Raw genomic sequence first — 27,502 nt, forward strand, 5'->3', positions numbered from 1 at the left:
GAGAAATAACTGTGTAGCAGTCAGTGATCTGGAGCATAGAATGGGAATGATGCAAGGGGAGGCAGGAGTCTCATCCATCGCCTTTGGGAGAAATGGCCAAGCATTTCCCTCCACCAACTCCACCCAAGGGTAAAGAAATCAACCTTTACGTTTTCAACCTTAGATGGATTCAGTAGAAAAAGAAGTGCGCCCACGAGTTTTCTGAGATGTGGAACACAGCCAGCAGGGTGAGAGCAAACATTCGCAGAGCAATCCTTGGCTGCTCCTTAGGGTTATCGCACAGGAGGACAGACGTTCAGGGGCACCCTTGCACTTTTCAGGACTGGAAACATTTACATCCCCAAAGGCATGAGCATCATCTTATTCTCTCAAGATTCCTGATTTGCACTTTAAATTGCAATAATGCCTTTATTGATTATCATATACACTTGGAAAATAGGATTCTGTATGCCATGTGATGAGAGAACAATCAACCTTTCCACGTGGATCTCCACTTAGCCCATTTTCTCCAGTATCATTTGCTGACAGTGTCTCCAGGCCCCATCTACCTGCCACTCGGTGAACACCAGAGTCCCTCCTGCCACTTCCCCCTGCTCCTGCAGGCTCCTGCTTCTCTGTGTGCCATCCCCAGGCATTCACCAACAGCACGGCTTTATCCTGAGTGCTAAACTACTGCACGGTTTCAAGATCGCCTTGCTTTTTGTCCATTTCACATAAAATCTCAATGTTAGAAAAGGTTGTTAATTTCTAAAAACTGCCTTGGTATTTTAACTAGAATTGCATCAGAGCCATAAAATTATCCGAAAACCTTCTGTGTGAATTTCAATGAGAACAAACAAATGGTAAGGACAGGCAGCACATGGATGGACCCACAAATCCATGACTGAGTGGAAACGGCCGAGAAGGAAAGGACTCATGCTCCCCTGTACACAAGGTTCAGCAGCAAAAGCTCATCTGTGATGACAGATGTCAAGAGAGGAATTACTTTTGGAAAAGGGCAGGAAAATTAAATGAATCAGTTATTTGAGTTCATTTCACTTAACAACACACTTAGGTTTGGGCATTTTCTGTATGTATACTACATTTTTGTACTATATTTTATTTTTTTAAAAAAGATATTATTTAAGAATTGGGAAGCCTAACCATCATATTTTCTTCTGAATAGAACAACAAAAACAAACCAATCTAATAAAAAACTGCAAGGAGGTTCTTTAGAATATCAAAGACATATGAAATGGAAGAACTCAAAAAACAATAAATTGTGGCTCAAGATTTTAAGGAAAATAAAACAACCTAAATAAAATATATTAAATAATGATTGAAAAAGGTAAAATACAGAATATGAATATCATAAATATTAGTAAATGTGAGTATGAAGATTATAAATTTGTAATGATGATTGATTATGGCACCTATGATAGCAATGGATAGGCAGTTCTAAAAATGATTTGATGGATGGAATTTTGTAAAGGAGGAAGTCAAGACCCTATATTCTTGATTTTGTAAAAAAATATATTGATCAATTAAAACTGGGAAAATCAAAGTAATATGATAAATATGTCTATTTTAAAAATAACCATCTGGGGCACAGGATGAGAACAGTCACAGCCTCCATCGGCTATGATGTCTAATGATCACTGTGGATTATCTTCTGCATCAGTTCTGGTAAAAGGCTTTTCACTATGAGTAAGCTCTGAGTCAGGTCAAATGAAGAAAAGTGTGTGAGTGGGATTTCCAGGAAGTTGAACTGGGCACAGGGCTTTGGAGGACAAAGGTCCTGTTGAGCCTCAGGGGCTGCAAGTCTGCTGTTGACATTGAGTGGGGTGCTCAGGGCTTCTAGCTCTGCCACTGAGCTGGGGAGACTGTGGTGGACATGGGAGAAATCCTACTGTCGCTAAACCCACTCAAACCCACTGTTCTTTCCAGATTTGGTCATTTTTTTTTTCCCTTGAGTAATTGATTCCCATATTGTTGCAAGTGACTTTGACTTATTTTAGGAATTCTGAAGTCATCAGTTTTCCCCATTTTTGCTACTTTTATGTAGAAGAGCATTTTTGCAGATATTACTTCTCTCACTTGAGAGCAACACTAATGGGAATCACCGTAAGGCCTATTGGTGATGACTTAATGAAAGATATCTGCATGTGTAAATTTTGAAAATAACAGCAATTTAAAACATTGCCAAGTAATATCAGATCAAATAGAAAATGCTATTGTTAGCACATTTTTGAAGTTTTTATGTGTTGAGTCAAGAAGTAAATGTCTCAGGTTTTTTCTTAGCAGAATTATGAAATGAATTTTGCAGAGAAAATCTTGAACAAATATCCTATATATTCTGAGGTATTGAAAATTATCTAAGGCTTTGAGAGTACATCTGAGTAATAAATGGAAGAGTAACAGTAATAAAATATTAAGATGTTTCTTTATTCCTGGCAATCACCTTGTTTTGGCTTGTTGGAGACTCTTGGACATCCCTGAGCTGTAGAGGAAATGATTCTTGCATGTTGCAAACACACTTGGGTAATGTAGATGCTAAACCTAGAAATGAGTTTATACTCCCAGGGGTCTGAGTTCCATTTACAGTTGGCAAAAATGTATGTTTCAAAATAAAAGTCACTGTGAGTAAAGCAGATTCCTACCATCTTAGCTGCTGAAAGATGTGTAAACTGTTTTTTGAAAAGTCTTGAGCCTACACAAACAACCTCTCTGTGGCTCAGCAATGCCATGAGGAAGAGACAAAAGAACACAGGACCACTCTGCAAATCGAAGTGTGCGTAAGAGGGAAGGCAGATGATATCTGAGGTGACACAGTTGGCTTTGATAAGGCACAATCCTGAGTTCCAAATTACTTTGCCATTGATTTAAAAGTTCCAAACCATCCTCTCTGCCCTGAGTTTAGTTACAAATTTATGTCATAGGCATAATTTCTAAGACAACTTAAAAAAACACCTATAAAATAGATTGTAAATGCTTGAGAAGTGAAAGAAACCTCTGTTCTTCTGCTTTCAGGAATAGTCGCCTCTTTGGGACAAAGTCCAGAGAATCAAGCCATGTCACAATAATGTGGAGCGCACAGGACCAGCTACTGGTGGAGGAGCATTGCTGAGGCCAATCTGCTGACATGGTGAGGACACTAGGAAATATTAATTAGAATACAAAAGAAAAATATTTGTTAGAAACTCTGGGTAGCTACACTTAGACAGGGCTGGGGTTTATCAGGGGTTATTAGTGTGACTTAATCAATTGTTATTATGAATTATGCATTTTTTTGTGGTGCTGGGGATTGAACCCAGGGCTTTGTGCATGCAAGGCAAACACTCTACCAACTGAGCTACATCCCTAGCCCCTCATTATCAAGGCTAATATTGTTCCTTTAAAATAATATTGAAACATTTTTACTAATATTTTAACTACTAGTACATCTATTATCATGATGATTGTCTACTCCATCATACAAATTGTCTATTCCTTATTACAAATTCTTTGATTGACAAAAGCTTTGCTTAACTGCTGAGAGCCACAGCCGAGTCTGTATGGCTCCTGGGCATTTTGCCAACAGTATTGATTGACAGGCGAGGAATTAATATACGCCTCTGCCGCTACTTTTGCATTCTTGCTCTATTGTGGACTTCTTGCGCTATTTTGAGTTCTCACGGGGATTCCCCGGGAGTTCCCATTGGTTGGTGAAGTGCAGGAGGAGGGATTTCCCGGGGGAGCTATTTCCGGCTGGGGGTTCCTGCAGGAGCCGTGTGGCTTTCGGGAGGATTCCCCAGGAGGTGTGTGAGGTTTTTTCTTGCAGTAAAAAAATAAAGTTTGTTCCTGCTTCAGTGGCTCGTGATTTGTGCCCAGCCAGACTGCGGCACTTAACAATATAAGAATAATAAGCATTGAAGAATCTGGGTAATTCTTGGAAATTACTTCTTTATTTAAATAACATGTGAATTGCATCCAAATGAAAAAAAAAAACAAAAATTTTCCCCTTAAAGTGATATCTAAATATGTATAAATGTTAAACTAGGTAAAAATTGCTTCTTATTCTTAACACTTGTTCTCTAATATTGTTAAGTGATTGTTGACAAAATTTTCAGTCTTTCACCTTTTCCTCCTACTCTTCTCGATCTCCTTCAGACTCATAGCTTGGTGGGCAGTTCTAGCCAGGGGTGATGTGGCACAGGAGTGTCCTGGAGGGCAGGTCCCTGATGTGTTTCTGAAATTCCGGTGCCAACACCTTCAGGAATGAGGGCTCTGCACGGAAGCAGAGCAGTACCGGGATGCAGGGGTGGAAGAGAAAGTGGGCAATAGACTCCTCTCTAGCCCTATGGGGACTCCTGCTCAACATTTTGGAAACTCTCCAAGAAGAGAAAGTGACCCCACAAAGGAAGGCTTTCTCTAGGAAAATGAGGCCAAATACATGGAGGATCACATCCTGGAAGAAAAATGACTTCTCCCCGAGCATGCTAGAGGCATTAAGGGCCTTGAGACCGGAGCAAGGCACTGTGTCCACACCAAGAATGGCAGTATATCCATGTCCATGAAGCTTTATTTGTTATAACCCTGGGTTGGGAGCAATCCGAATGTCCATCACTGAGTGGGTGGATAAACCACGTGTGGCCTATCCTTGCAAAAGGGAGAAGCCACTCGGTGGTGAGGAGTGATTAAGCACTGATTCACTACTCGCAACTGTGAATTGTGAGTTGTGGGTGCCAATAGAATAGAATGGATTCCTCAGCAGACTATGAGCACACCCATGTCACAGTGGTCACTGCTGTGTGTCAGAGCAGCAGGTCTCCTTATCCTTCTGCTACAAACCTCACGTTATTCCCTTGATGTGTACTTGACGTGAAATGATCACTTGTGCACTAAAAGCAGCTCCCTGTTTTTAGTTTAGCTAAGGTGTACAATACAAGATAAGCAGGCCTTGATGTCATCGGAAACACACAGGTGAGAAGGGAAGGCGGTCAGTACTGATCCAAAATTTGAAAATTAAGTACAAAAAATTAAAAAATAAATTCTCAAGGGGAGCTCCTAGAAGATACATAATAAACCCTTGGAATGCAATTTTAGAATCAGTATTATATTTGGAACTGCAAGCATATAGTCATAAATGGTGTGGGTTTGAATCTACATGCCACACACACACACACACACACACACACAAAATAGCTGCATGAATTTGAGCAAAGTATTTAGCTTCTTTAAGAAATGGTATCCCTATCTACCAAAAAACATAGTTTTATCAATCTCATAGGACTTTGTGTGAATTATATTAAATAGTTTATATCCGCAATTTAGTACCTATTACACAGTAAATACTCAATAAACACTCATATGCTCCTTCTTTTTCTATTACATATAAAATAAAATATAAACCTAGGTGAATATATGTTTTCAAATAGGCTCTTACTTGTGCCTTTGGTGTGTTGTAAAGCTAAACATTCTTAGGTTCAAATTTGCTAACATGTAATTCAATGCTCTGAACTATCTTTTTTTTTTGTAAAATTAAATATTTATTTAAATAAAATACTGTTGTTTGGCATAATTTGTAATGTGCTATTTGAGTTCATCTATAACCATGGACTTTTTGATAGCTCCTTCTATTATATGTTTAAAAGTAGGTTAAGTTGAGTTGTAACTTTGAAATTATAAATTAGAATTTGAGAAATAAATTTTGGTTATTAAATTGTAAGTAATCTTGTCACTTCTTATTTCTGGGACACTAGCATTATTTTAGACAAATGTCAAACATGTATTTTATAATGTGTTCTTATTGAATTTCATATGATGAGTTTTTTAATATAGAAAGTATGAATATTTTCATTAAATATTCTTTGATATTCTCGTGAATAAAATTAAGTGTTGCATAAAAACGCAAAGAAAGTGCTTTGCTCTTTTTTAGTTTATGTGAACAAGTGTCCTGCTCAGGACAGATTGGAATGTTCTCTAGAGAAACGTAGACAGTTCCCAGGAGGCTGATCTGCTCCTGCCATGGGGCCCATCAGGTTTGTGCCTGGGAGGAGAAGTGGACTTCGGGATGGATACTGAACAGCACAGGGAGGCACTGGAGGCCAGCCACAGGCTCACTGCTGCCTAGACAGGGGATGCTTGTCGAGTGGGTGAAGTGTCATGTCCTAGTAATTGTTCTGCAAGTCTCATGTCTGTTTGCTTAATGATATTGGTATATGCATATTTATGAAGATTTTTACTTAAAAATGTCCTCAATGGAACATAGCACATTTAACGACTACATTGAAATGAGTTTATTGAAATAAAGCAAGCAGTGTCTTGGGATAGCAAACAATCAGGTTGTTAAGAAAAAAGCAGCTGGGCTGGGGTTGTAGCTCCGTGGCAGAGCGCTTGCCTAGCATGTGTGAGGAACTGGGTTCAATCCCCAAAACCACATAAAACTATATAAATAATATGAAGGTATTATGTCCATCTACAACTAAAAATATTTAAGAAACAGGAAAGAAAAATGCAGATCCTATGGATCTGCATAAGAAGGAAAGGCATTCCTAAGCAGGGTGCTATAAAGTTTCTGCGTGTCTTGTTTTGGACAGTGGCAGGATGGTGGCTTGGACGTGGGAGAGCTCCGGACAACCTAAGGCCTCCATAGTAACCGTGGGCTTTCTTCTTACAGATGATATGAAAATCTTTCTCTGCTTTAAGACATAATTTGCCTTCTGCCTTCATTAATATTCTGTTAATACCAGATTGAAATAAAACCATGAGTCCATTAGTCTAATTAGTCCCAGGATTTCTGAGTAGTCAATATGCTCTGGGGAAATTCAGCCAGGCTCCTTTTTTGCCTCTTACCTGTGTGAAATAAAATGAAATCCCTTGGAAGCCCGAAAATTCTAAGCTGTATTACCCACAGGTCCAGGCCCCCTATCCTGAGTACAGTAAGATGCAAGTACACTTGTGAATTTTGGTGTAGAGCACCATGCGATGACATTGAGGGGAACTGGAGGAGGCTGGGAGACCTCTCAGACTCTCTGGCGTGTCTGACCTGAAAGTAGAGGTTGGGGTAATAGATAGTTGTGCAGGTCTAATAAAGTATTGGCAAGGCCAATGGTGCACACCTGAATCAAAGCTCCTTGTCAGAGGCATCTTCTGTCTCCCAGGAAGTGTTTGCTTTGGCATTCCAATGTGCTCTATCACATGCTGAGAGCAGCCTGTGCAGAGGGGGACTTTGAAGTCAAAATGGCAATGGGGTCAGAGCACAGTAGACATGGCCCTGATTTATACGCCTCATTGCAGAAAACATGAAAGGCTTGTTTCCAAACACTTCACAATCAGTATGAGTGGTATGCATAGATGTTTAGAACAATATTACAACTTAATGTGCTAAAGAACTTAAAAAGGAACTGAATAAATGCAACATAGACATGCTCAATGTCAACTAGGGTCTCTGGTCACTTAGTGAAAGGTTGTTGATAGAGAACACGTTTGCTACCAAAGTAATCATTCAAGATCTTGTCATTCAAGATATTATGGGAGAAAATGTACAGATACACAATGGAGCACCAATTAGCCACAGAAAATAACAAAATCCTATCTTTTGTGACAAGGTGGATGGAACTCAAGTGATAAAAGCCAGACACTGAAAGGCAAGTACCCGCTATCGTACTCTCATTTATATATAAGAAATTGATCTCACTGGAGTAGAGAATGGATGGGGACTATCAGAGGAGGCAGAGGTTGGGGAGAGAGACACAGGGAGATGTCCTTTAAAGGACACATGGTGACAATTCTGTTCTGCAGCATGATGACTGGAGTCCATGACTATACGTTATCCACTCAAGTTGGTCTCATTTCTTTAACAAATCTGCTTTCACTAAACTGATTGTGAACCTATGTGTATAGAAAAACTACAATCATTTTTATAAGTCTAATTTTTATGCACACTCTTAAGAAGTCCAAAGGAATGTGGATGTTAAATGTTCTTCACCACAAAAATGATACCTTTGTGAGGTGACACATCTGTTGACTAACTAGATTTTATCTTTCACAGTGTATGTGCTCCTTAAAACACCATGGTGTATATGGTAAACACATACGGGTTTAGAAGTCAGCTAACAAAAAAGGTATAGAAGACAGATTAGTTTTAATTTGGTGAAAATGTTCATTAAGGTTATGTAGTATTTGCAAATATAAAATTTGAAACATTTCACATGTGAGTGGAGAGGCAAGAATGTTTATAATACTGGTTTCAGGTAATGAATTCCTAGTTGGATGTTTGCATATTTTATTTAAAATATAGTGGCCTTGATACAGAAGGTTTCACCTCAGTTATGCCATTTGGATTCATTGCCTGACTGCTAAGTGATCCTTAGATATACTTAAAAAAAACTGTGGTTTTATATTAGTAAATATGTTTATTAATGTTATGTTTCATTGCCCAAAATGATCTTGAATGATTGAGATAAAATGAGTTTAATTATAAGGGTGAAATTTTTTATTAAGCAAAGTGTCATAACTAAACTTAATGCAATGTCTTTTGGATCATTTTTGGCTGATTTTTAAAGTGGTATTTTACTGATTTGTAATTATCATTACCCATATTTTAAAAAATATTTTGTATTATTTTGCTCATCAAATAGCTACAAAAAACATGATTTGACCTTGGCCAGACACTAATCAGAATGGGTATCTTTATTTGAATAGCCCTGACTTTTATACAGCCAATTTTGAGCTATATTAATATGTAGGTGATCTCCCATATACCTCCAGGAAAATTGTTCCTTGGAGTACTCTAACAATGAGGTGCATTTATAAAATATGTCTTATAACAAATAATTAATTTTGATTTGAATACGTTGGACTTATAAATTCAATTAGTCTATAATTATGGTAAGGGCTTTGGCTCACATGTCATCATTGAAAGCTGGTGTGCATAAAAACAATGATTTAGCTGTTCTATTCTTATTTTTGGACCATAATTCTTCTATTGACTACTGCACAAAATGTTTTACTAATTTTTAATAGTTTAGAATTTCTTATTATCTTATTCAATATATAATATTTTTGTTAATAGTGAACAAATTATGTCCTTAGTTTAAAATAAAAACATATTTGTAAGCACTGAAATGACATTATTCTAGTGAATCCCCTGTGGTTCATTTACTTTTTCCCATTTTTCATATATTTTATCACCTACTCAGATGGACCACTATCTTTTCAACTAACCTGCCTTCAGTGACCTGATTTTAAACCTACACATACATAAAACCTGTTCTCATTGTTAATATGCTTCTAAATTAATTGTGGAATAGCTTATTCTCACATTAACTACAACCCTCTTTCTATTTATATTTTTAAAAAATTGAACTAAGGAAATGTTGAAAGATGTAAACTTTTGACTTTGATACATTTGATTTTTTCTTATATATTTAATGTAGTATTAGTTAATTGATGAATTCTCATTTTGTTTGGGAGAGGAACCAGGTAAAACGGTAGCAGGCCTCATTCAAAGTGTAGGTATGGATCTCCCTGACAGCCACTCTGGGGCTCTGTGCTGTTGCTCCAAGCAGGCACACAGGTGAGTTGATAGTGCATTCACTGCCTCTGGACAGGTGCACACCTTTGCATCTCCCGCCAACACCTACCTGCTGGGTCCCAAATCTTGTTTTTCCCCAGCTGAGGTTCAGCATGCCTGCGGGGGCATGGATGTTACGATCCACCACCTGGTTGGGCCAAGGGTCTTCTCTCTTGTGACTTCACCGTTGCCCATCCTGTCACTTAGGCATTTCCCTGATCTTCCCATATCCCATCAATTCCTGAGTGCTGGTAATTTTAGTTCATAAGTTTTTAAATGGCTCTCAATTTCTCTGCAAGGCAGAGTTCATCTCAAGGGGGAAATGATGTTTCATTTGGGGATGAGAACTGTCACGAGGATGACTGAGGAGAGACGCCAGTTAGGGAAGGGTGTGAAGATGTGCATTTGATATCATCTTGCTGGCTACCATCACAGAACAAGTCGATGAAGACACAGGAGCTTGACAGGTGTGTGTTACCTGATGGGCTCTGGATGGCTATATCAAGAGGTGTACTCTACACAGTGGTACACCCAGAGAGGAATCAAGGAAGTGGTTGTGTCTGCTGCCTTCAATTTTTTAGTTTTTCTTAGGCGAAATATTCACTCTGAGAATTTAAAAAATTCACAAAGCATCACGGATCACCTTCGGAAGCTACTGGGAAAGCCAAATCATATGGACAATGTTATTTGGAGTTGAAAAGCAGTGGATTCTTTGGGTACGTCTATTGGCCTGAATGGCTGGCAGAATAGATGATTACCATGCTCGCTACCTGGCTACCCTACGCTCTTCTCAAAATGTGGGTCTGACTAAAGCACCCTGTACTTCCTGTTTCACTTTCACCAAAGATCAGACTATGATCATGGTCTACACTGGCTTATAGGTTCCGCAGACTGCTCAGTGTTTTCTCAGACCACGTTCAACCTGACCCCTGGATGCCCACTGGCCATTGTCCCAGGACCAGCATCTTCTACCCTCTTTTCCTTGTTTTTTTAGTGACCTCCTTTCAACTCACAGCACCCTCACCTCACTTTCTCAGGGAAATTTCATTCCAAACTTTCTTATCTTGTATTCCACTGAGTCTTTTCATATGGTTACTTTGCAAAGTATAGCTTTCTGTGGTATCATGTTCCATTTCCTTTTTATGTTTATTTATAGGATTATCTGTTGGTTGTTCTTTCTGATGGCATGTTTTACAATTAAACAGGACAAAGCCATCATTTTAACTGCTCTGTGTAATTGAGCATGGTGTTATCACATACTGATGCAGTACAAGACCCCAATATGTGTTTTTGAATAAATGAATGAATAAATAAATTCTCACCTTAGGCAATAAAAGCTATGGTATCTGAGACCGCCTGAAAAAATAAACATTGAAAAAACATATTTCTCATTACTATTTATTTAAACAATCAAATAAATAAACAAAATGTTTTATGTGGATTTTGCCAAAATGAGCATGTGCATGAAAGATAATAATACTATGATATAACTGTGCAAACTATTAAGTTATCAGTGATTCTGATGATTTTAGCTACTGGTGTATAGCAGGTAATAATCAATATTTTGATCCCCTCTTCTGCAAGATGAGAGTATCCAACTATGAATTTTAATTGAAGCTGGTAGTTGGTCAAACAGCCTAAACAAATTGCAAGTTTTGTTTTCCTTTAACTTCAGGAAAAGAAAATAGCAGACCACAGAGGCAAATTTTAGTGAAATTCTTGCAAAGAGTTGGTTACTGCCATTGATTTTTTTTCCTTACAAAATACTAATATATGAGCTGGTATAATTTGAAGCAATTGTGCTGTATTGTAATTCCCAAAGGGCTTTTTCTCTGTCTAAATAGAAATTAGATTTCAACAAGAAAATAATCTTTGAACAAATCATATTTGGAAATATATTCAAAAGAATAAAATTGGTAATATTTTGTGCTTAATATAGTTCATATTGCTTTTGAGTGCTACTTTATATGCTTTTCCATATTTATAGCTATATTTTCTTCCCCCAAATTGACATTGAATTCTCTTGAAAAACAATGGCTTGAGAAATAAACCTTTTTAAGAAGTGTGTTTCCTTCTGACAACTCTAAACATTTGGAAAAATTCATGACTACCCTCTAAAATAAATACATTAAGGAATAAATGTATTAACTATACTTCATATGGTTAAAGAGTACGCATCTGGAATTTCTATTAAGCCTTTGCTTGGTCAGAATCATGAACTGACTGCCCAGTCTGGTGGTGCATGCCTGTAATCCTAGTGACTAAGGAGGCTACCGCAGGAACATCTCAAGTTTGAGACCAGCTTGGACAACTTAGTTAGACCCTATCTTAAAATTAAAAAAAAAAAATTCAAAAATGAAGGGCCGGGATGGCCCAGTGTTAAAGCAAACCTGGGTTCAATCCCTAGTAACATAAAAATAAAAAAATATGATAATTAACTACTTGAGACATAGGGATTTCTTGATATATTTCTTTTACCTTCTTATGAGTTGAAACTTAAACCAAAATATATGAATATTTTTAAAATGTTCTATACTATAGGAAATATTTTATTATGATCTAAAATTTATTAAACTTTAAAATATTTTTTTTTAATTAGTCATTTTGCAGACATACATTCTGTTGTGAAGTAAGGCATTAGCCATACAATAATGTTGGCATTGTGGACAAACATGATTAATTCATATCCCTTACTATTTAAAATCACTATTACATAGGATATTCTTTCCTGCTTATCCTATCTTATAAATGTCATTACCATTAGAAGTACAAAGTATATTACTTCAGCCTCATATCCACATTTTATTAAGCACAGTATACTTAAAATAGTAAGAAATCATAATTAGAGCAAGATCCATGTCTGAGCTACGGGTATGAAGTGTAATCACACATATGTGAGTGTACAGGGAAGAACATGGCGAGTCTTTCTCTAAGGGGATGTTTCATTCTGTGGGGTTCATAGTCACCATTGCTGCCAGTAGGACCTAAATGTGACAGATCTGATATTCAACCATCATCATAGGTTGCTTTTTAAGGATACTTGAAAAAGAGGAGATACATTATTGCATATAATGCATATTTTTATTAAGGAATATCCAGCTCCATGATGCTGTTGCTTGGAGGTTATCATTTAAAGGTGCAAGGATTCCTCCTGTAGGATCTGATGAGAACACAGAATTCGATTCAGGCTCCACCTGGAACCCTCTTTCCCTGTCTGTGCCAATTGTCACATTTTTATTGGTCTGTGTTATCAATATTCTAACTTCATGCCAGTATGATCTGGATGCTTTTTGAGTTTTGCACTTTAAGTCTTTAAAACTTGGTGTTGACTTAAATGATCTTGACTCAGTTGAGCGCTATGGAGGATTTATAAGTGGTCCAGTGGGTTCCGTGCACACTTCTTCTTTCTATCTGCAAAAGACCTTAAGTTCCATCTGCCTCTGCATATATCCCTTTAACTGTACCATTCTTTGTCATAAGATTTTTTTTTTCCTTTCTGAACTCTGCTGACACGTAAGACAAATGAAATATTTTGAAGTCCAAGCAGACATTGGTAATCCCAGAGAAAATGCAAAGGTTTGGGGGTTGTGCCATGGCTTTTACCACTGGCTAAGAAGAGTTTTTTCAAAAACATCTTCCTGTGGATTACAGACAAATCCAAAAAGATATTGATTATACTGATCTTTATTATTTCCATTTGTGGAAATTTGTTTCTCTAATATTTAGCATAACAAGTCTTAGGTACCCAAATCCCCTCAGTTCATTGTACCTATTTTTCAAAATCTGTGATAAAACATTATAATTGATAGAAAGGATGAGGTAATCACTGGAATTCACAGGCCCTGTCACCTGTACATCTTGGTAGCTCAAAAGAAACCATCTGAGTACCATAATTATGAATGTAACAATCCAGAAAAATCAAAATCCTTAAAGTCTGAGATTCCAGAAATTATAATCCTCAAAGGTTAAAATCTTAAATGTAGGAATTCTGAAATCTGAAATCTAGAAAACGGTCATTGTGATGGGAAAATAAGCTGTTCACAGGATGAAAGCTAAGTCCTGGAGCAGCAATGCTCATGCAATATGGAAATGGGGAAATCCAATTAAAATACAACAGGACTCTGCATTCACCTCCCTTCTTGCTGGTGGGAATCCAGAGCTTGTAGTGAATCAAAGTGAATCTGAAGAACCCAGTGAAGTTACTGAGAAATAATCACATGCACTGCAAGGTAAGAAGATATAGAGACTTTGGTGTTTGATCACCAGGATTATTTACATCAAATAGGTTCTATTTATTAGTGCCAGCAGAATGAATGTCCATCTACCCAAAACAACATGGTAACATGGCATAGAAGATGGGGAAATTTAGTAGTGGATGCTTGGGTTGGTGTATATTGAATGACAGAAGAATTTCAAATTGAGCATCTTCATGTAGAAAGTGAATGTGAATGTATTTTCTCAGAAGAGGTGTACCCTGAAAGTGGGGAAAAAGAATTCATTTCTCATGATGCAGGACTTTAAAATAGAGTTAATCATTTTAAAACATGGCCAGCTCAATGCAGTGGTCCATAGTGTAAATTGCAATTCACTTGTCCTTTGACCAAATTTTTTAAAAATGTTGCATTTTTTCCTTTAAATTTTTTTCAATCATCTTAAATTGTTAACATTAATTTTAGAATTCCTTATGCTCTGTGTTTCATTGTCAAATATTTTCCAGCACTGGAGTTGTAAATCAGGTAAAAACTTTTAGAGAATTTTAATTTGTTTATGCAATTTTTGCAAATTTAACTCCATAAAATTGTATTATTATAACACTGACTTTTTTCATTTTTTAAAAATGTGTTCCTTTTAGTTATACATGACATGGAATAAATTTTGGCATATCTACATACATGGAGTGTGACATTCTAATTAGGATCCTATTCTTGTGGTTGTGCATGATGCAGAGTTACCCTGGTTGTGTATTCAAAGAAAAAGGCTAGAAGGTAATGTCCTGTTGATTCTACTGGACTTCCTATTCTCCTCCCTGCTTTGTTCTGTCATCCCACTTTGTCTAATACAATTGACTTCTATTCTTCCCCTTCCCAACCTCCCTTGTTGAGGTTTTACCCACATATTAGAACATTCAGCCTTTGGTTTTGGGGGACCTGGCCTATTTCACTTAGCATGATAGTCTCCAGTTGCATCCATTTACTAGCAAATGCCATAATTTCATTTTTCTTTATGGCTGAGAAATATTTTATTACCACATTTTCTTTATCCATTAATTTGTTGAGGGGCACATAGGTTGTTTCCATAGCTTGGCTACTGTAATTGAAAAGCTATAAACATTGATGTGGCTGTGTCACTGTAGTATGCTGACTTAAAGTCCTTTGTGTATAAACTGAGGAGTGGGATAACTGGGTCAAATGGTGGTTCTATTTCAAGTTTTCCAAGGAATTGACATACAGCTTTCCAGACGGGTTTCACCATTTTTTAGCCCCACCAGCAATGTATGAGTGAACCTCTTTCTGTACATCCTCTCCAACATTTATTGTTTCTTGTATTTTTTATAATTGCCATTCTGACTGGAATGAGATGGAATCTCAGCATAGTTTTAATTTGCATTTCTCTAATTGCTAGAGATGTTTAATATTTTCTGGTAAATTTTTGGTCAATTTGTATTCCTTCTTCTTTGAGGCAGTTGTTCAGTTGTTTTGTTCATTTATTAATTGGATTATTTGGGGGTTGGTATTCATTTTTGAGTTATTTATATATCCTGGAGTTTAATGCTCTATATGAGGTGCAGGTAACAAATATTTTTCTCCCATTCTGTAGAGTATTGCTTCATGTTCTTAATTGTTTCCTTTGCTGTGAAGAAGTCTTTTAATGTGATACCATCCTATTTACTGATTCTTGATTGCACTTCTTGCACTTTGGGAGTCTTATCCAGGAAGTCAGCTCCTAAGCTGACATGATGGAGAGTTGGGCTTTTTCTTCTGGTAAGCACAGGTCTCTGGATTACTGCTTAGTCCTTGATACACTTTGAGTTGAGTTTTGTGCAGGGTGAGAAATGGGGGAGTAATTTTCATTCTACCACATCTGGTTTTCCAGTTTTCCCAGCACCCTTTTGTTGAAGCGGCTATCTTTTCTCCAATGTATATTCATGGCAACTTTGTCTAGTATGAGGTAACTGTATTTTAGTGGGTGTCTCTGTGTCTTCTATTCTGTTCCATTGGTCTTCATGTCTGTTTTTGTGTGAATACCATGTTGTTTTTGTTACTATAGTTCTGTAGTATGACACTGACTTTTCTATAAGCATTGTGCATATTCATAAAAATACTGAAACTTTCTCAATAAAGAAATGTCCTTTTTCTTTATCTATATTTGTGAAAAATAAAATTTCTTGATATATCAGTTCTTTCAAGATCTTCTTGAGATCTCAGTTGCATCTCTGGCAGGGACTCATCCACCATGGCTTTCTGTCTTATCTGAAGATCCAGATTCCTCCTCACAGTATTTCATAAAGTGCAGCTTCCAAGCCTTGAGTGCACAATTTCCAACTGCAGTGATATGCGTTTACACAATTTCACATTTTTATATTTTCTATTTCTCTTTCTCTCTCTCTCTCTCTTTCTCTCTCTCTCTCTCTCTCTCTCTCTCTCTCTCTCTCTCTCTCTCTCTCTCTCTCTCTCCTCTTCTCCCTTCCCCCTTCCCTTCCTTACTTCCTTTTTTCTTTACTGGGGATTGAACCCAGAAACTCTCTACCACCGAGTTACATACCCTGCCTTTTGAGTTTTTATTTTGAGACAAAGTATCATAAATTGCTGAGCATGTTAATTTTTTATTAATACCGTTTACTTCCCATAACAGTTTCAGACATGTACCCTTAGTACACCTGAGTGTCTGTTTGCAGATTGCATGTTATTAATGCCAATTTTATTGTGTAAAGCAGCCTATAAGATGATTGGGATTTCATGTTTCTCAAATAAAACCCCTTTTAAATTCAAATAAATATTTTTAGGTAATTATTGCTTTTCTAGAAGAATGTTTTCAGAATTTTGATCTTTTCAGATTTTACCTTTAGGGATTTTGATGTTTAAGGATTTCAACATTTAGGGCTATACATTTGGAATTATGTCTTCTGTGTCTTGGTATATATAAAAATCAGAAAAAAAATCTATAGTAAACTAATTAATAAATATAAATAAGCATAACATGAGATACTTCTAAGGGAGAATGAGATAAAATGAAATAAAAACAAGAACTCAGATGAGAGTAAAATTGAAAAGTTTGAAAAATGTCACTCATATTGGATGGCATGTACTTTTCTGGTGTGGAACAGAGAGAGGGCCAAGAGATGATCAGCAGGCCAAGAGCTGATCAGTATGCACTCTCATACATTCCATGTTTTCTTAAAGGTTAAGGGACAGAAAGCTTGAAACAAACGCCTAGAGACCCTCTTGCACTGGTGTCCCACCCAGCATGTACCCCACCCAGTGCCACACCAGCGCTGGTCTCCAGGGTTTCTATGGGCCCCAACTTGTGTTACTTAAAAGCAGGTAAGCAGGGTTCATGGAGCAATAGCGCCTTCTCTCATTGCCCCTGGCCAAATTTTATTTACATCTGTAGTTAATCTTAGTTTAGGATAGTATACAGGAATATTAAAACCTTAAGTGACTTTAATGTGTCTATGTCTATTCTAGAATCCCTCAGAAAAAAGGATGAGTGCTTTCAGAGAGGAGGACTGGATTGGGGGTGATTTACCCTTTCAAGCTGTTTCTGCATGTTGGCTCATTTTGTATGTCTGATGCTTTCAATGATTTCATGGCAGCTTATAGTGGCTTTGAATGATAATTCTCTCTCATTCCTTAGTAATTTGAAATATTCTCAGTTAATGATCTTGTCAAAGCCAGAGATGTTTAACAAAGTCTCAATTTTCAAGTACTATGAAGATAAACTGGGAATTCCTTTCCAGCACTAAACATTGAGAAACCACTCTTCAGTATCTGAGCCAACAGTGACAGAAGTGGAGAACAAAGCAATGATAAAGCTAAAGAGGTGTCCCCATGGTAGAGAAATAACTTCAGCATCCCTGTGATTTTCTATGATCTAAAGCTTTTCTGCACTAAAATCTTTTATTAGAAGTAATAAAGAGAGATGATCCAAAGAATATTTTAATGTACTGATTCTGGATAATTGTGTTCACATTTCCACAGAGACATTATTTCCTTACAAGAAAGCACTCAATTTTATTTGTATTGACATTAACTTCAGAACTTTGCCACAGTAAAGCTAAATTGCATCAGCTCATATGGTAGTTTTATTGCTTCAACAATTTTAACATTTTAAAAATTATTCAATTGAAATTTTAAGGGGAATATTTTGATAACCTCTTCTCGGTCTAAAGTAAAATTTAGCAATGATGTTAATCATAGTAGTAGCATTTATTTTTTTCCTAATCCTTACTAGTTTCAACTTAGAGTCATTCTGTCAACCCTAGGTGAGATTACTTTCCAATGATCCTATAATCCCCATTTTTTGCAGTTAAAAAAAAGAAATCAGACTAAAAAAGTAACATTTACAGACAATTAAATAAATGATCTAGAAAAAAAAGGAGCTTGACAACTTGAACTTTGAGTGACTTCAAAGTCTGTATCCCCCTTCTCTGAAGGCCTGGACCAACTTTCCCCTTGATTGCCCATCCTGTGCCCTAACTGGAAGTTACAGGCGACCAGATCAAACATAGCAATGGCAAGCCAGCTCTTCTCTTTCCTGGTTCCAAGGTTTTCTCAGGGCCATGTTGGACTGAATTGCAGTCCCCAGTTTTTATTAGGAACAGTTAACATTTTCCTGTGGACTCAGCATTTTTCTCAGAGATAATTCAGGCCACAGGAACAAGTAATGAAATGAGAACAAAATAATTCTTTCACATCTGGAATCTTTTCCTTTGTTATATATCAATAGGCAATCCCGGCTCATAATGGTAAAATAGGTTTCTTGAACCTAGTTTCAAAATATTTCCTTTTATTTGAAAGCAACTGATATGCCACCCCATATATTCTCAGGCCCTTGAGAGGACCAGAGGAGACCCACACTGTAATCTCTTCTGCCTTTCAGGATGACACTTTTCAGGAGGGGGAAAATATTTTTCACTGACACTCTTACAAATTATGATTGTCTCTTTTTTATGTCAGTACTCCAAAGAAACCCTGGAAATGAGAGCTTTACAGTTTAGAAGATAATGAACAGAGCCTCCAAGAGACAAATCCCATGGGTGACGCCAGCTAACTTCAATGACGATATTTGGCAGATTTTCTTTAGCACAAGGTTCCGCCAGCAACTCTTTTACTGGAGAATTGGAAATGGTAGAGAAGCATTGGAATACGCATCTCAATTCAAAGATATTGAGAATTTTTTCTCTTTCCTTTTTGGCTTCTTTTCAACATGGCTTCTTCATTGAGATTATCAGTCATTCATCCAATATTGTGCAAAACACAGCTCTATCCTTAAGGAATGAAGTGACAGAGGAAGCGATTTTTCTTTCATAAACTTATTTCAGTGTTCATGACTCTTCTTTAGGACTTGGATTTCATGCTAAACATGGACAGCCCTACTGCCCTTAGTTCCATTTCTAAGTGTGACAATACAGAATTTTTCTTTCATTGACCGGATATGTGCTACAAATTATAACTAAGAAAGGCAGGTGTGTCTAAGACAACCTGGCATTTTCTCTGAGCACTAGACCACTGTGATGAATTGGTTTTCAGGATAAAAATCAAAAGGTGAAAATGATTAATGAGAGGCAGAAGCAAGTGCTGCATCATAAGAGTTAATTCAATGCTTTAATGCTAGTGTTGTCAATATTTAAAGAGATAGTAAACCATAATATAATGGGACATTTCTAAATTGTATTCTATCCAAATTTTCTGAGGATCCATCTTTGGCTTATATGTGAAACATGCTTACTGATGCCCAAGAATGCCTGGCTTCTCAGAACACACAGAGGACTTTCTAGCATGCCTACCTATTCTGGAACCTGTTAGTTGAATAACCTCTTTTCTGAGGTTTAAGCTGCATTTTTTTAAAACTGGGTTTAGTCAGCAGACTTTGTTATTGGCATTTTAAAACTGAACTGAAGCTTTTATAAGCTTATTAATTATAAATGCTAGAATATTATTGTTTCTGTGAAAATGAAGTAGAATGTATTGGAGAAGTCGGTTCATATGAATCCTTCAAGAAGACCGCTCTCAAATTAATTAAAAGTTTTGGAGAAAAACATAAGAATACTCAGGCAAAAGTTGTTTTTCATGAGTTCTTATTCATTTTGATTTGCAAACAACTGTACCAAAGTAGAATTGACATTTCATGCACGTGAGTGCGCAAGGCCTCGTGCGCGCGCACACACACACACACACACACACACACACACAGAAACACAAATGAAAGCATCACCATTGTCAAATGATGGAAATATTTATTACCCTAAGTGACTTCTCAGGCCCTGTGTGTAGTGCTTCCCTCTGTTGAATGTCACCACCAATTATTTTCCATGTTAGAAGTTTTATTTAAAGGAATCACAGGGCTCACTTTTGTCTTTCCTCCGTCAGGGAACTTAATCACTCTGAGATTGACTCTTGAGGGTTTGTGTGACTGCACGGTACTCATCACTAATTCTAAGTGCCGCTTCCTGGAGTATCACAACCTGTTTCTCTGCTCACGTTTTGTTAGTGAATTATGCTGTTTCCAGAATTTTACAGGCAAGCCACATTGACATTTACGTGCATGTCTTTGTATGCCATGTGATTTTGTTATTCTTAGGTCCACAAGAGTGGGTGACTGATTCATGGTATTTATATGTTTAGCTCTTTTCAGAAATATGCAAATTCTTTTCCAAAGTGGTTGTTCTCAAGGACATTTTACATTCTCACTAATGGTACATGAATTTGCTCCCTATCCTTGCCAATGTTCTGTGTGGTCTGTTTTTTTTTTATTTTAGCTGTTCTAATGGGGAGTTAGTGATGTCTCCTTGCAGTTTTAATTTCATTACCGTATTTATTAATGATGTTAAGACAAATTCATTTGCTTATTTGTCATCCTTTTATATTTGGTAAATATCTGTTTGCATCTCTTGCCTGTTTTATAATTGAATTCTTTCTCACTATTGATTTTTTTTACAGACTATGGAGTCAAGTCTTTTATCATAGATAAGTCTTGCACATTTTTCTTCCAGTCTCTGTTGGGTCTTTTCTTTATCTTTTGAAGAGCCGAAGTTTTTAGTTTTGATGGTATCAAATTTTCTATCTATTTTCCATGAATAACCATGCTTTCAGTGTAATATCTAAGGCATATTTATCTAACTGAGGGTTGTAGATTTTCTTTTTAAAGTATTGTTGTTTTGAATTTTATATTTCAGTATATAATCTTTTATAAGTAAATTCATGCTGGTACAATGCATGGATCAAAATGTATTTTATGCATATGAAAGTCTACTGTTTTCAGCAACCCTTATTTGATACATTATTTTTAGTCACTAAAATACTTTAAAAAGTTTATTATCCATGTGAGTTTGTGTGCAGAAACACTATTTTGCTTAATTAATCTATTAACTAACATTAATTCAATACCACATGATCCTGATAATTACTGCTTGTTTGTAGTCTTAAAATCATTTGAACTTTTCAACTTGGTTTTGATATTTAATTTTTCAATTGTTTTGGATTCTATAGGTTCTATCCATATGGATTTTGTAATTATTTTATAAATATCTATCAAAAAAATCTTGTTTTTGTTGTTTTTCTTTTGTTTTTGCATGGCACTAAATGGATATATTTATTTGAGAAGAATTGATATTCTGACAGTGTTAAACCTTTTAGTACACCTTCAGGAATGAGATACATCCCTTCCTTCATTCAGTTATATTGAATTCCTTGAAAGACTATCTCTGTCCCACCTAGAACCAATTCCACCACTTTCTTCATGATCAACATATCAATAAAGTATAGAAAAATGAATTAAATATTAAAGAAGGTTAGGACTTAACAATAGATACCCAGAGAAACCAGGTGATAATATCAAAATTGATTTTGTGATTGGGAATTAAGGTGGCAGAAAATAATGTTGGATAAAGTAGAGACTACTATTATGGGAGAGTCCTCCAACTGTGAGATTCCTGAAACAAAACAAATCAGACTTCTCATTGGTAGATTGGATGACTGGAATGATGCAAATAAGAGCCAGTAATTAAGAAGTACCAAGTGTGTAGGTGGTTTTAAAAATTAGAGAGTTGTTGAATTCAAGGGGCCTGTGTTAGTCATGAAGATATTCACAGTTCAGGAGTCCAGCAACTACAGTCATTCTCACTGAATAAAGAACTATTTATTTCTGACTATTAAGAAAGTTTTCTTGGTAGATCAATCCCAGCAATGGAGAAACATTTCCATTTTTTATGTTTTAATCCATTTAGGAAGTAATAGAAAAGTTTGTCACTTTTGAAAGGATATCAAGAAGGAACAAGTCTGCAACAAATACTAATTGAAGTAGGATATCTGCTCAGCCACAAGGGGCACCTGCACAGACAGACAAAAGGCTACAGAAATGTCTCTGCTTAGAAATGATGTGGAACAGAGCTGAAGGTGAGGTCAAGTAGGAACATTACAAGGCAAACCTCCCCAACTTCTGTATTGAAGGTGCGTCCATTGAAAGAAAAAAGAAAGAAAGAAAAAACACTAACAAATTTCTGGACTAATACCAAACCTTGTTAAAGTTATGCTAACAAGTACTCTTGTAGCATGACATACTGGGCTCCCTCAGATGCCTCAAGTCATCAGGTTGGACATAGAATGTGTTCCCTTAGGACCTGCTGACAATGGAGAAAAAAGGGTTATCTAAGTTCTTAGAAGATTGGCCTGGAAGGAAAAAAGGATAGTGTTAGAATTGAAGCTCTTCCAAGCAATGTTAATGTCTGGTGGGATCACCCTCTGAGTGGACAATTTTTGTGAAGCTTTGAACATAATTCTTGTGCATTTACTTTATATAATTATATCACAGTTTAAAAATTTAAAAATATGCATTTTTCAAATAAAAAATTACCTATGTCTCCCATTCCATAATATGAAAGTATATGTTAAAATCATATCTTTTTCCAATAATTTTAAGGTAACTTATTGATATATCAAAAATGTGTGTTTTAGTATTTTGTTTAACTAACTTCTTCTCGAAAAGAACTTCCCTCTCTTTCTTTTGAACATTGCGACCCGCCCAGCCATGCAGTGCAATCTTCCTCTCCTTCATCTACCTTTTCTTTTTCATAAAACATTAATCACATTATGGCAAAATGTTTCTATTTATGTCATAGTTGTTGACTGTTGTCTCGGGCTTCTGCTAAAATGTAAGAAAGCTTCAGGGTGGGGTCTTTATTGATTGATTGATGTACCACTGTTAGGGATTAGATGTGAAAGCTGATGTGTGAGACAATGAAAGAAAGTTTAGAGGTGAAATGATTGGGTTATGAGAGCCTTAACCTAGTCATTGAATTAATCCCCTGATAGGGATCAACTGAGTGGTAGTGTGTAGCTAGAGGAAGAGGGTCATTGGTGACATGCCTTTGGGATATATATTTTGTCTCCGGTGAATGGAATGCTATCTCTCTCTCGCTCTGCTTCCTGGTGCCAAGTCCTGAGATGCTTTCCTGCACCACATGCTTCTGTGATGATGTCCTGCCTCATCATGGGCATAGAACAATGGAATTGATCATTTATGGACTGAGACCTCTGAAACCATGAGTCCCAAATCAACTTTTCCTTATTTAAATTGTGTTTTGTCAGGTCTTTAGGTAGCAGCAACACAGAAACCTGACTAAAACAATCACTGACATAAAGTAGATATTCAGTGCATCTGGACGCACTGACTACTTCAATACAAGCAGATATAACACAGGTTACATTTTGCATTTTTTTTTCAAAATTTCAGATTATAGCCATGTGAGGGTGGGAAAAGTACCTTTTGCTGGTAAAGACATAGGATTAAACCCAGGAGAACTAAGGAGAGTCAATCATTCCCTATTGTTATATAAATAAGGAGACTGATTTTAAAATGTTCCCTAGCATCAAGTAATTAATAATGGAAGAAGACAAGATGTAAAATGTATTTTTTTAAATATACATATATAATTATAGATGTGAGTCTTTGATATTAAACTAATTAAAAATAATCCAAACGTGAATAAATATGACAAGTGATATCTAATTTTCTCAATGACAGACTTACCTAACACATTGGTGGAAATAAATGCAAGCCTAGATGCTTCTTCTTTATATTAATCACCACTTGAGGATGTTATATATTAGTATTTTCATTGCTCTGGTTAATACTCCCAGTCCCATAATTTGCATAATAATACTTTAAGTCTTTTAGTGAGAGGCTTACTCCTTTTACATTCTCCTGGAAATATGCTAATATAGAACTAATGCATATATGTAGTAATAACTCATCACAAAATACTGAAAGCAGTCACTAACTCATATCATACAGGGAGTTCTAGGTGCCAGGAGCAAGAGAAAGCAAATCAAAACCAATATTTCACCCGTATTCTGTGTCAGTGGGAGCAGGCAACAGGATTCACTGCCATTTGGAACCAACAGGGCTTGTACTTTTTGGAGGGTGAAGTTCATTCAGGTTTTCAAATAATACTTCATTTTCTGAATTATTATTCCAAATTTAGCACTGATTCTTTAAAATTATAGCTGCAATTTATAAGAAGAGTGCCATCCAGATCATTTGTGGTTTTGGTTAAAAGTAGACACTTTACTAAGGAGACCCTCATTGTTATACAAAATTACATATAAGAGGATGTGAGGGAGAAGGGGAAAAAAAAGAGAGAAAAATGAGTTACAGTAGATGGGGTAGACAGAGGTGATGGGAGGGGAGGGGAGGAGAGTGGGGATAGGAAGGGAATAGGAAGGGCAGCCACATACGACAGACACTAGTATGGCAGTATGTATAAACCTGACTGTATAACCAATGTGATCCTGCAATCTGTACACGTGGGAAAAATAAGAATTCATACCCTATTTGAATCAAATGTATGATATATGATATGTCAAGATCATTGTAATGTTTTGAGCAACTAATTAAAAATTAAAAATAAAATCAAGATATTGTGTCCACCTAAAACTAAAAAATAAATATTAAAAAATAAATTAAATTAAATAAGACCTAAATACTAAATACTTGGAATGAGACATCTTGTGCTCATGAATAATAAGAATAAAAAAATTTTTTTTGCATTGCTCATCATTGTGATGGGACAAATGAACAATCACCAACAATCTTCAATCAGTGATTGTCCAAAAGAACTGAATTGACAAATATGGAGCAACATGAAACATGGCACACTTATTTCATTTCTATTATTCCAGATTGACTATTTCTCATAATGAAATCCCTTGATTTATCTCCAATGGTAGGTTGCAATGGAAGACAACATACTGGGTTTGTAGAATATTTCTTTATCAGTGAATTCTTTATATCTTTGATTTTTCTAGATGGGAAAATGCAAAAATAAATTCATTATTGTCATTTAAATATTTCACAATAAAGAAGATTCCATAAACAATGAAAAGGGTTTCTGGTAAGACCATAGTATGATGGGATTTTATGTCACTAATTAGCACATATGTCTCTGCTTTGAAAAATCAAATAAGCTGATGGTAGGACTGATAGAATGTTTTTAGAAGCATGATTTTTTTTTTCCAAAAGAGAAAGATTGCTCCCTCCACAGGGAGGTCACATGAGTTCTAGAGATAGCAACTTGAGGGCTTTACTCCGAAGCAGCCTGAACTGCCTCTTTCCTGTACAAACCCGAGATTGTGTCCAGGCAGGAGTTGGCAGGAACTCACTGCAGTCCTGCACAAGCCCAGGTGTGACTGTGCTGAGTGCCTGTCTGAGCAACATGGCTTCTGTCCTGACCCTGCAGGGATGCAGCTGGAAAAGGTGCCACAGAGTGACACTATATGCACTTTATTTTTGAGAGCTGCAAATTCAGCATCCTTAGGAGAACCCAATTAAGAGATGGCCTTAAGGAAACCCTATGGAAAATAGAACAATTACACTGAAACAAACTATTTCCTTACCAAGTTTCAAAGTTGGTCATGTTTTTGATTTTGAGGGCATTTTTAAAAGGAGCAATATTCGCTGATAAATATGTCAATACAATCTATTTAGAAAGTTACTAGAAGAATTTTTAAGAGATTTATTTAGAGGGAACACATAACCATTCTGAAAAATATAACAGCAAAAGTAGACACTGGATCAATTAGGAGTTACTGGAAGATAGGGGAAAAGTTTGTGTATTTTTTAAAATATGAGTGAAAATTACTCATTTTAACTAAAAAGCAAAAGCCTGAGAATCTTTTCTTCAGTGAAGAAGGAAGATAGCTTGATGCCAATCAAATTCTTGAAGATTTAAGTGACATTATTTTATCTCTGCTCTCTCAAAATTGCACATTAGATCCCAGAAAGGAGAGTAATACATTGGAGGAAAGAATTTGTTGGTTTTATCTGGAAAAAAAATCCATTAAGTTTTCTTTGATTTGTTATCAGAGTAACATAATCTCTTACTATGGCTTAGAATATTCTAAGCAGGATAGTTTGTGGTTTGATTATGCAGAATTTAAGACATTTGTATGGAGGAAGAATGTTATGATTTTGACCAAAATATCAATTTATTAGCTCTGTACATTAGTATTTTTCAATTTTCTTTTCATGCCCAAACACAAGACTAACTCACTTCCTTTGGTGTATATATACTAAGACTTTTTACATAGAAACATTTTTTTTATTCTATGTTGTCTACCTTGCCCTTACAGTATGTATCAAACCAATGTTACCTTTCATAAAAACTCTTTTACACAATATCATGATTCTCCCATTCAATTTTGGCTAATACACTTTAGTCTTTTTTTTCAAAATTTCTATAGGAATGATTTAGTTCACTCTTCTCAATAGAAATTATTCTATTTTAAAAAACAATAAATAGAAAATGCATTCTCTGTTAAAATGCATGTTTTTTGATCACTTGAAATTTTATAAGTTAAACTTTTTTTTGTGATGCAATTTTATATTTATAAAGAGGTTGTGAAGACAGTTCAGTGAGCCCCCATTGATGCCCCACCCAGCTTCTGTTCATGTGACATCTCACATAGGCAGATGCACTTATCAAAAGTAAGCAATTAGCATCAGTATAATAGTACAAATAAAGATTTAATTCTGATTTCTCTTGTGTCTCTCCTAAAGGTCTTTCTCTGTCTCAAGATCCAATCCTGAAACCCACATCATGGCAGGTTGTCCTTTTTGTATCTATATGTCTTCTTCGTCTCCTCCAATATGGACCAGTTTCCTGGTATTTCCTCATCTTCTCTGAACTTTGTTGACCTTGATGCTTTGGGGACAGAGTAGCTGGTGACATTGTAAGTGGCCCATCAGTCTGGGTTTGTCTGGTGTTTTCTTGTGGTCACACTGGAGTTAGGGGGTTTGACAATGAATGCTGTAGAAGTAAAGGGCCCTTTTCACCAATCTGGTCAGGAGTGCAGATGTCACCATATCTCCCCGGTGACGTTCACCTAATTAGCCAGTTGGTTGTGTGGGGTCTCCCAGACTGACGTCCTGTGAGGTCACATGACGCTCAGCACCCTGGGCAGTGCACCCCTGTGCCTGTGCTCTTCTGTGCAAGCACACTTTGTCTTTGTTGTTTGTCCTGCTTTGTTTCCTCTGGGCTCCTGGGATATGTGGTGCCTTTGTGTTATAATTTTGAATAATCTAGACAATGATTTCTTCAAATTTTTTTTGTCTCTTTTCCTCTTTTCTTCTATGACCTGATTGTTCATATGTTAGACAAATTGTATAGTCCCTCATTTCTTAAATTTCTTTGCCTGACTTCTTTCTTCTTCTTTTCTCTCTCTCTCTCTCTCTCTCTCTCTCTCTCTCTCT

At 36.3% G+C, this 27,502-nt stretch overlaps 1 non-coding gene across 1 annotated transcript; it reads right to left on the reverse strand.

The window, feature by feature from the left end:
• Positions 1-3,268: 3,268 nt before the first annotated feature.
• On the reverse strand, positions 3,269-3,341 carry Trnaa-ugc (transfer RNA alanine (anticodon UGC)). The gene has a single exon. It is a non-coding gene; the product is annotated as a tRNA-Ala (tRNA).
• Positions 3,342-27,502: the final 24,161 nt, after the last annotated feature.

This window comes from Urocitellus parryii, chromosome 13, assembly GCF_045843805.1.
Source record: "Urocitellus parryii isolate mUroPar1 chromosome 13, mUroPar1.hap1, whole genome shotgun sequence".
NCBI classification, from domain to species: domain Eukaryota; kingdom Metazoa; phylum Chordata; class Mammalia; order Rodentia; family Sciuridae; genus Urocitellus; species Urocitellus parryii.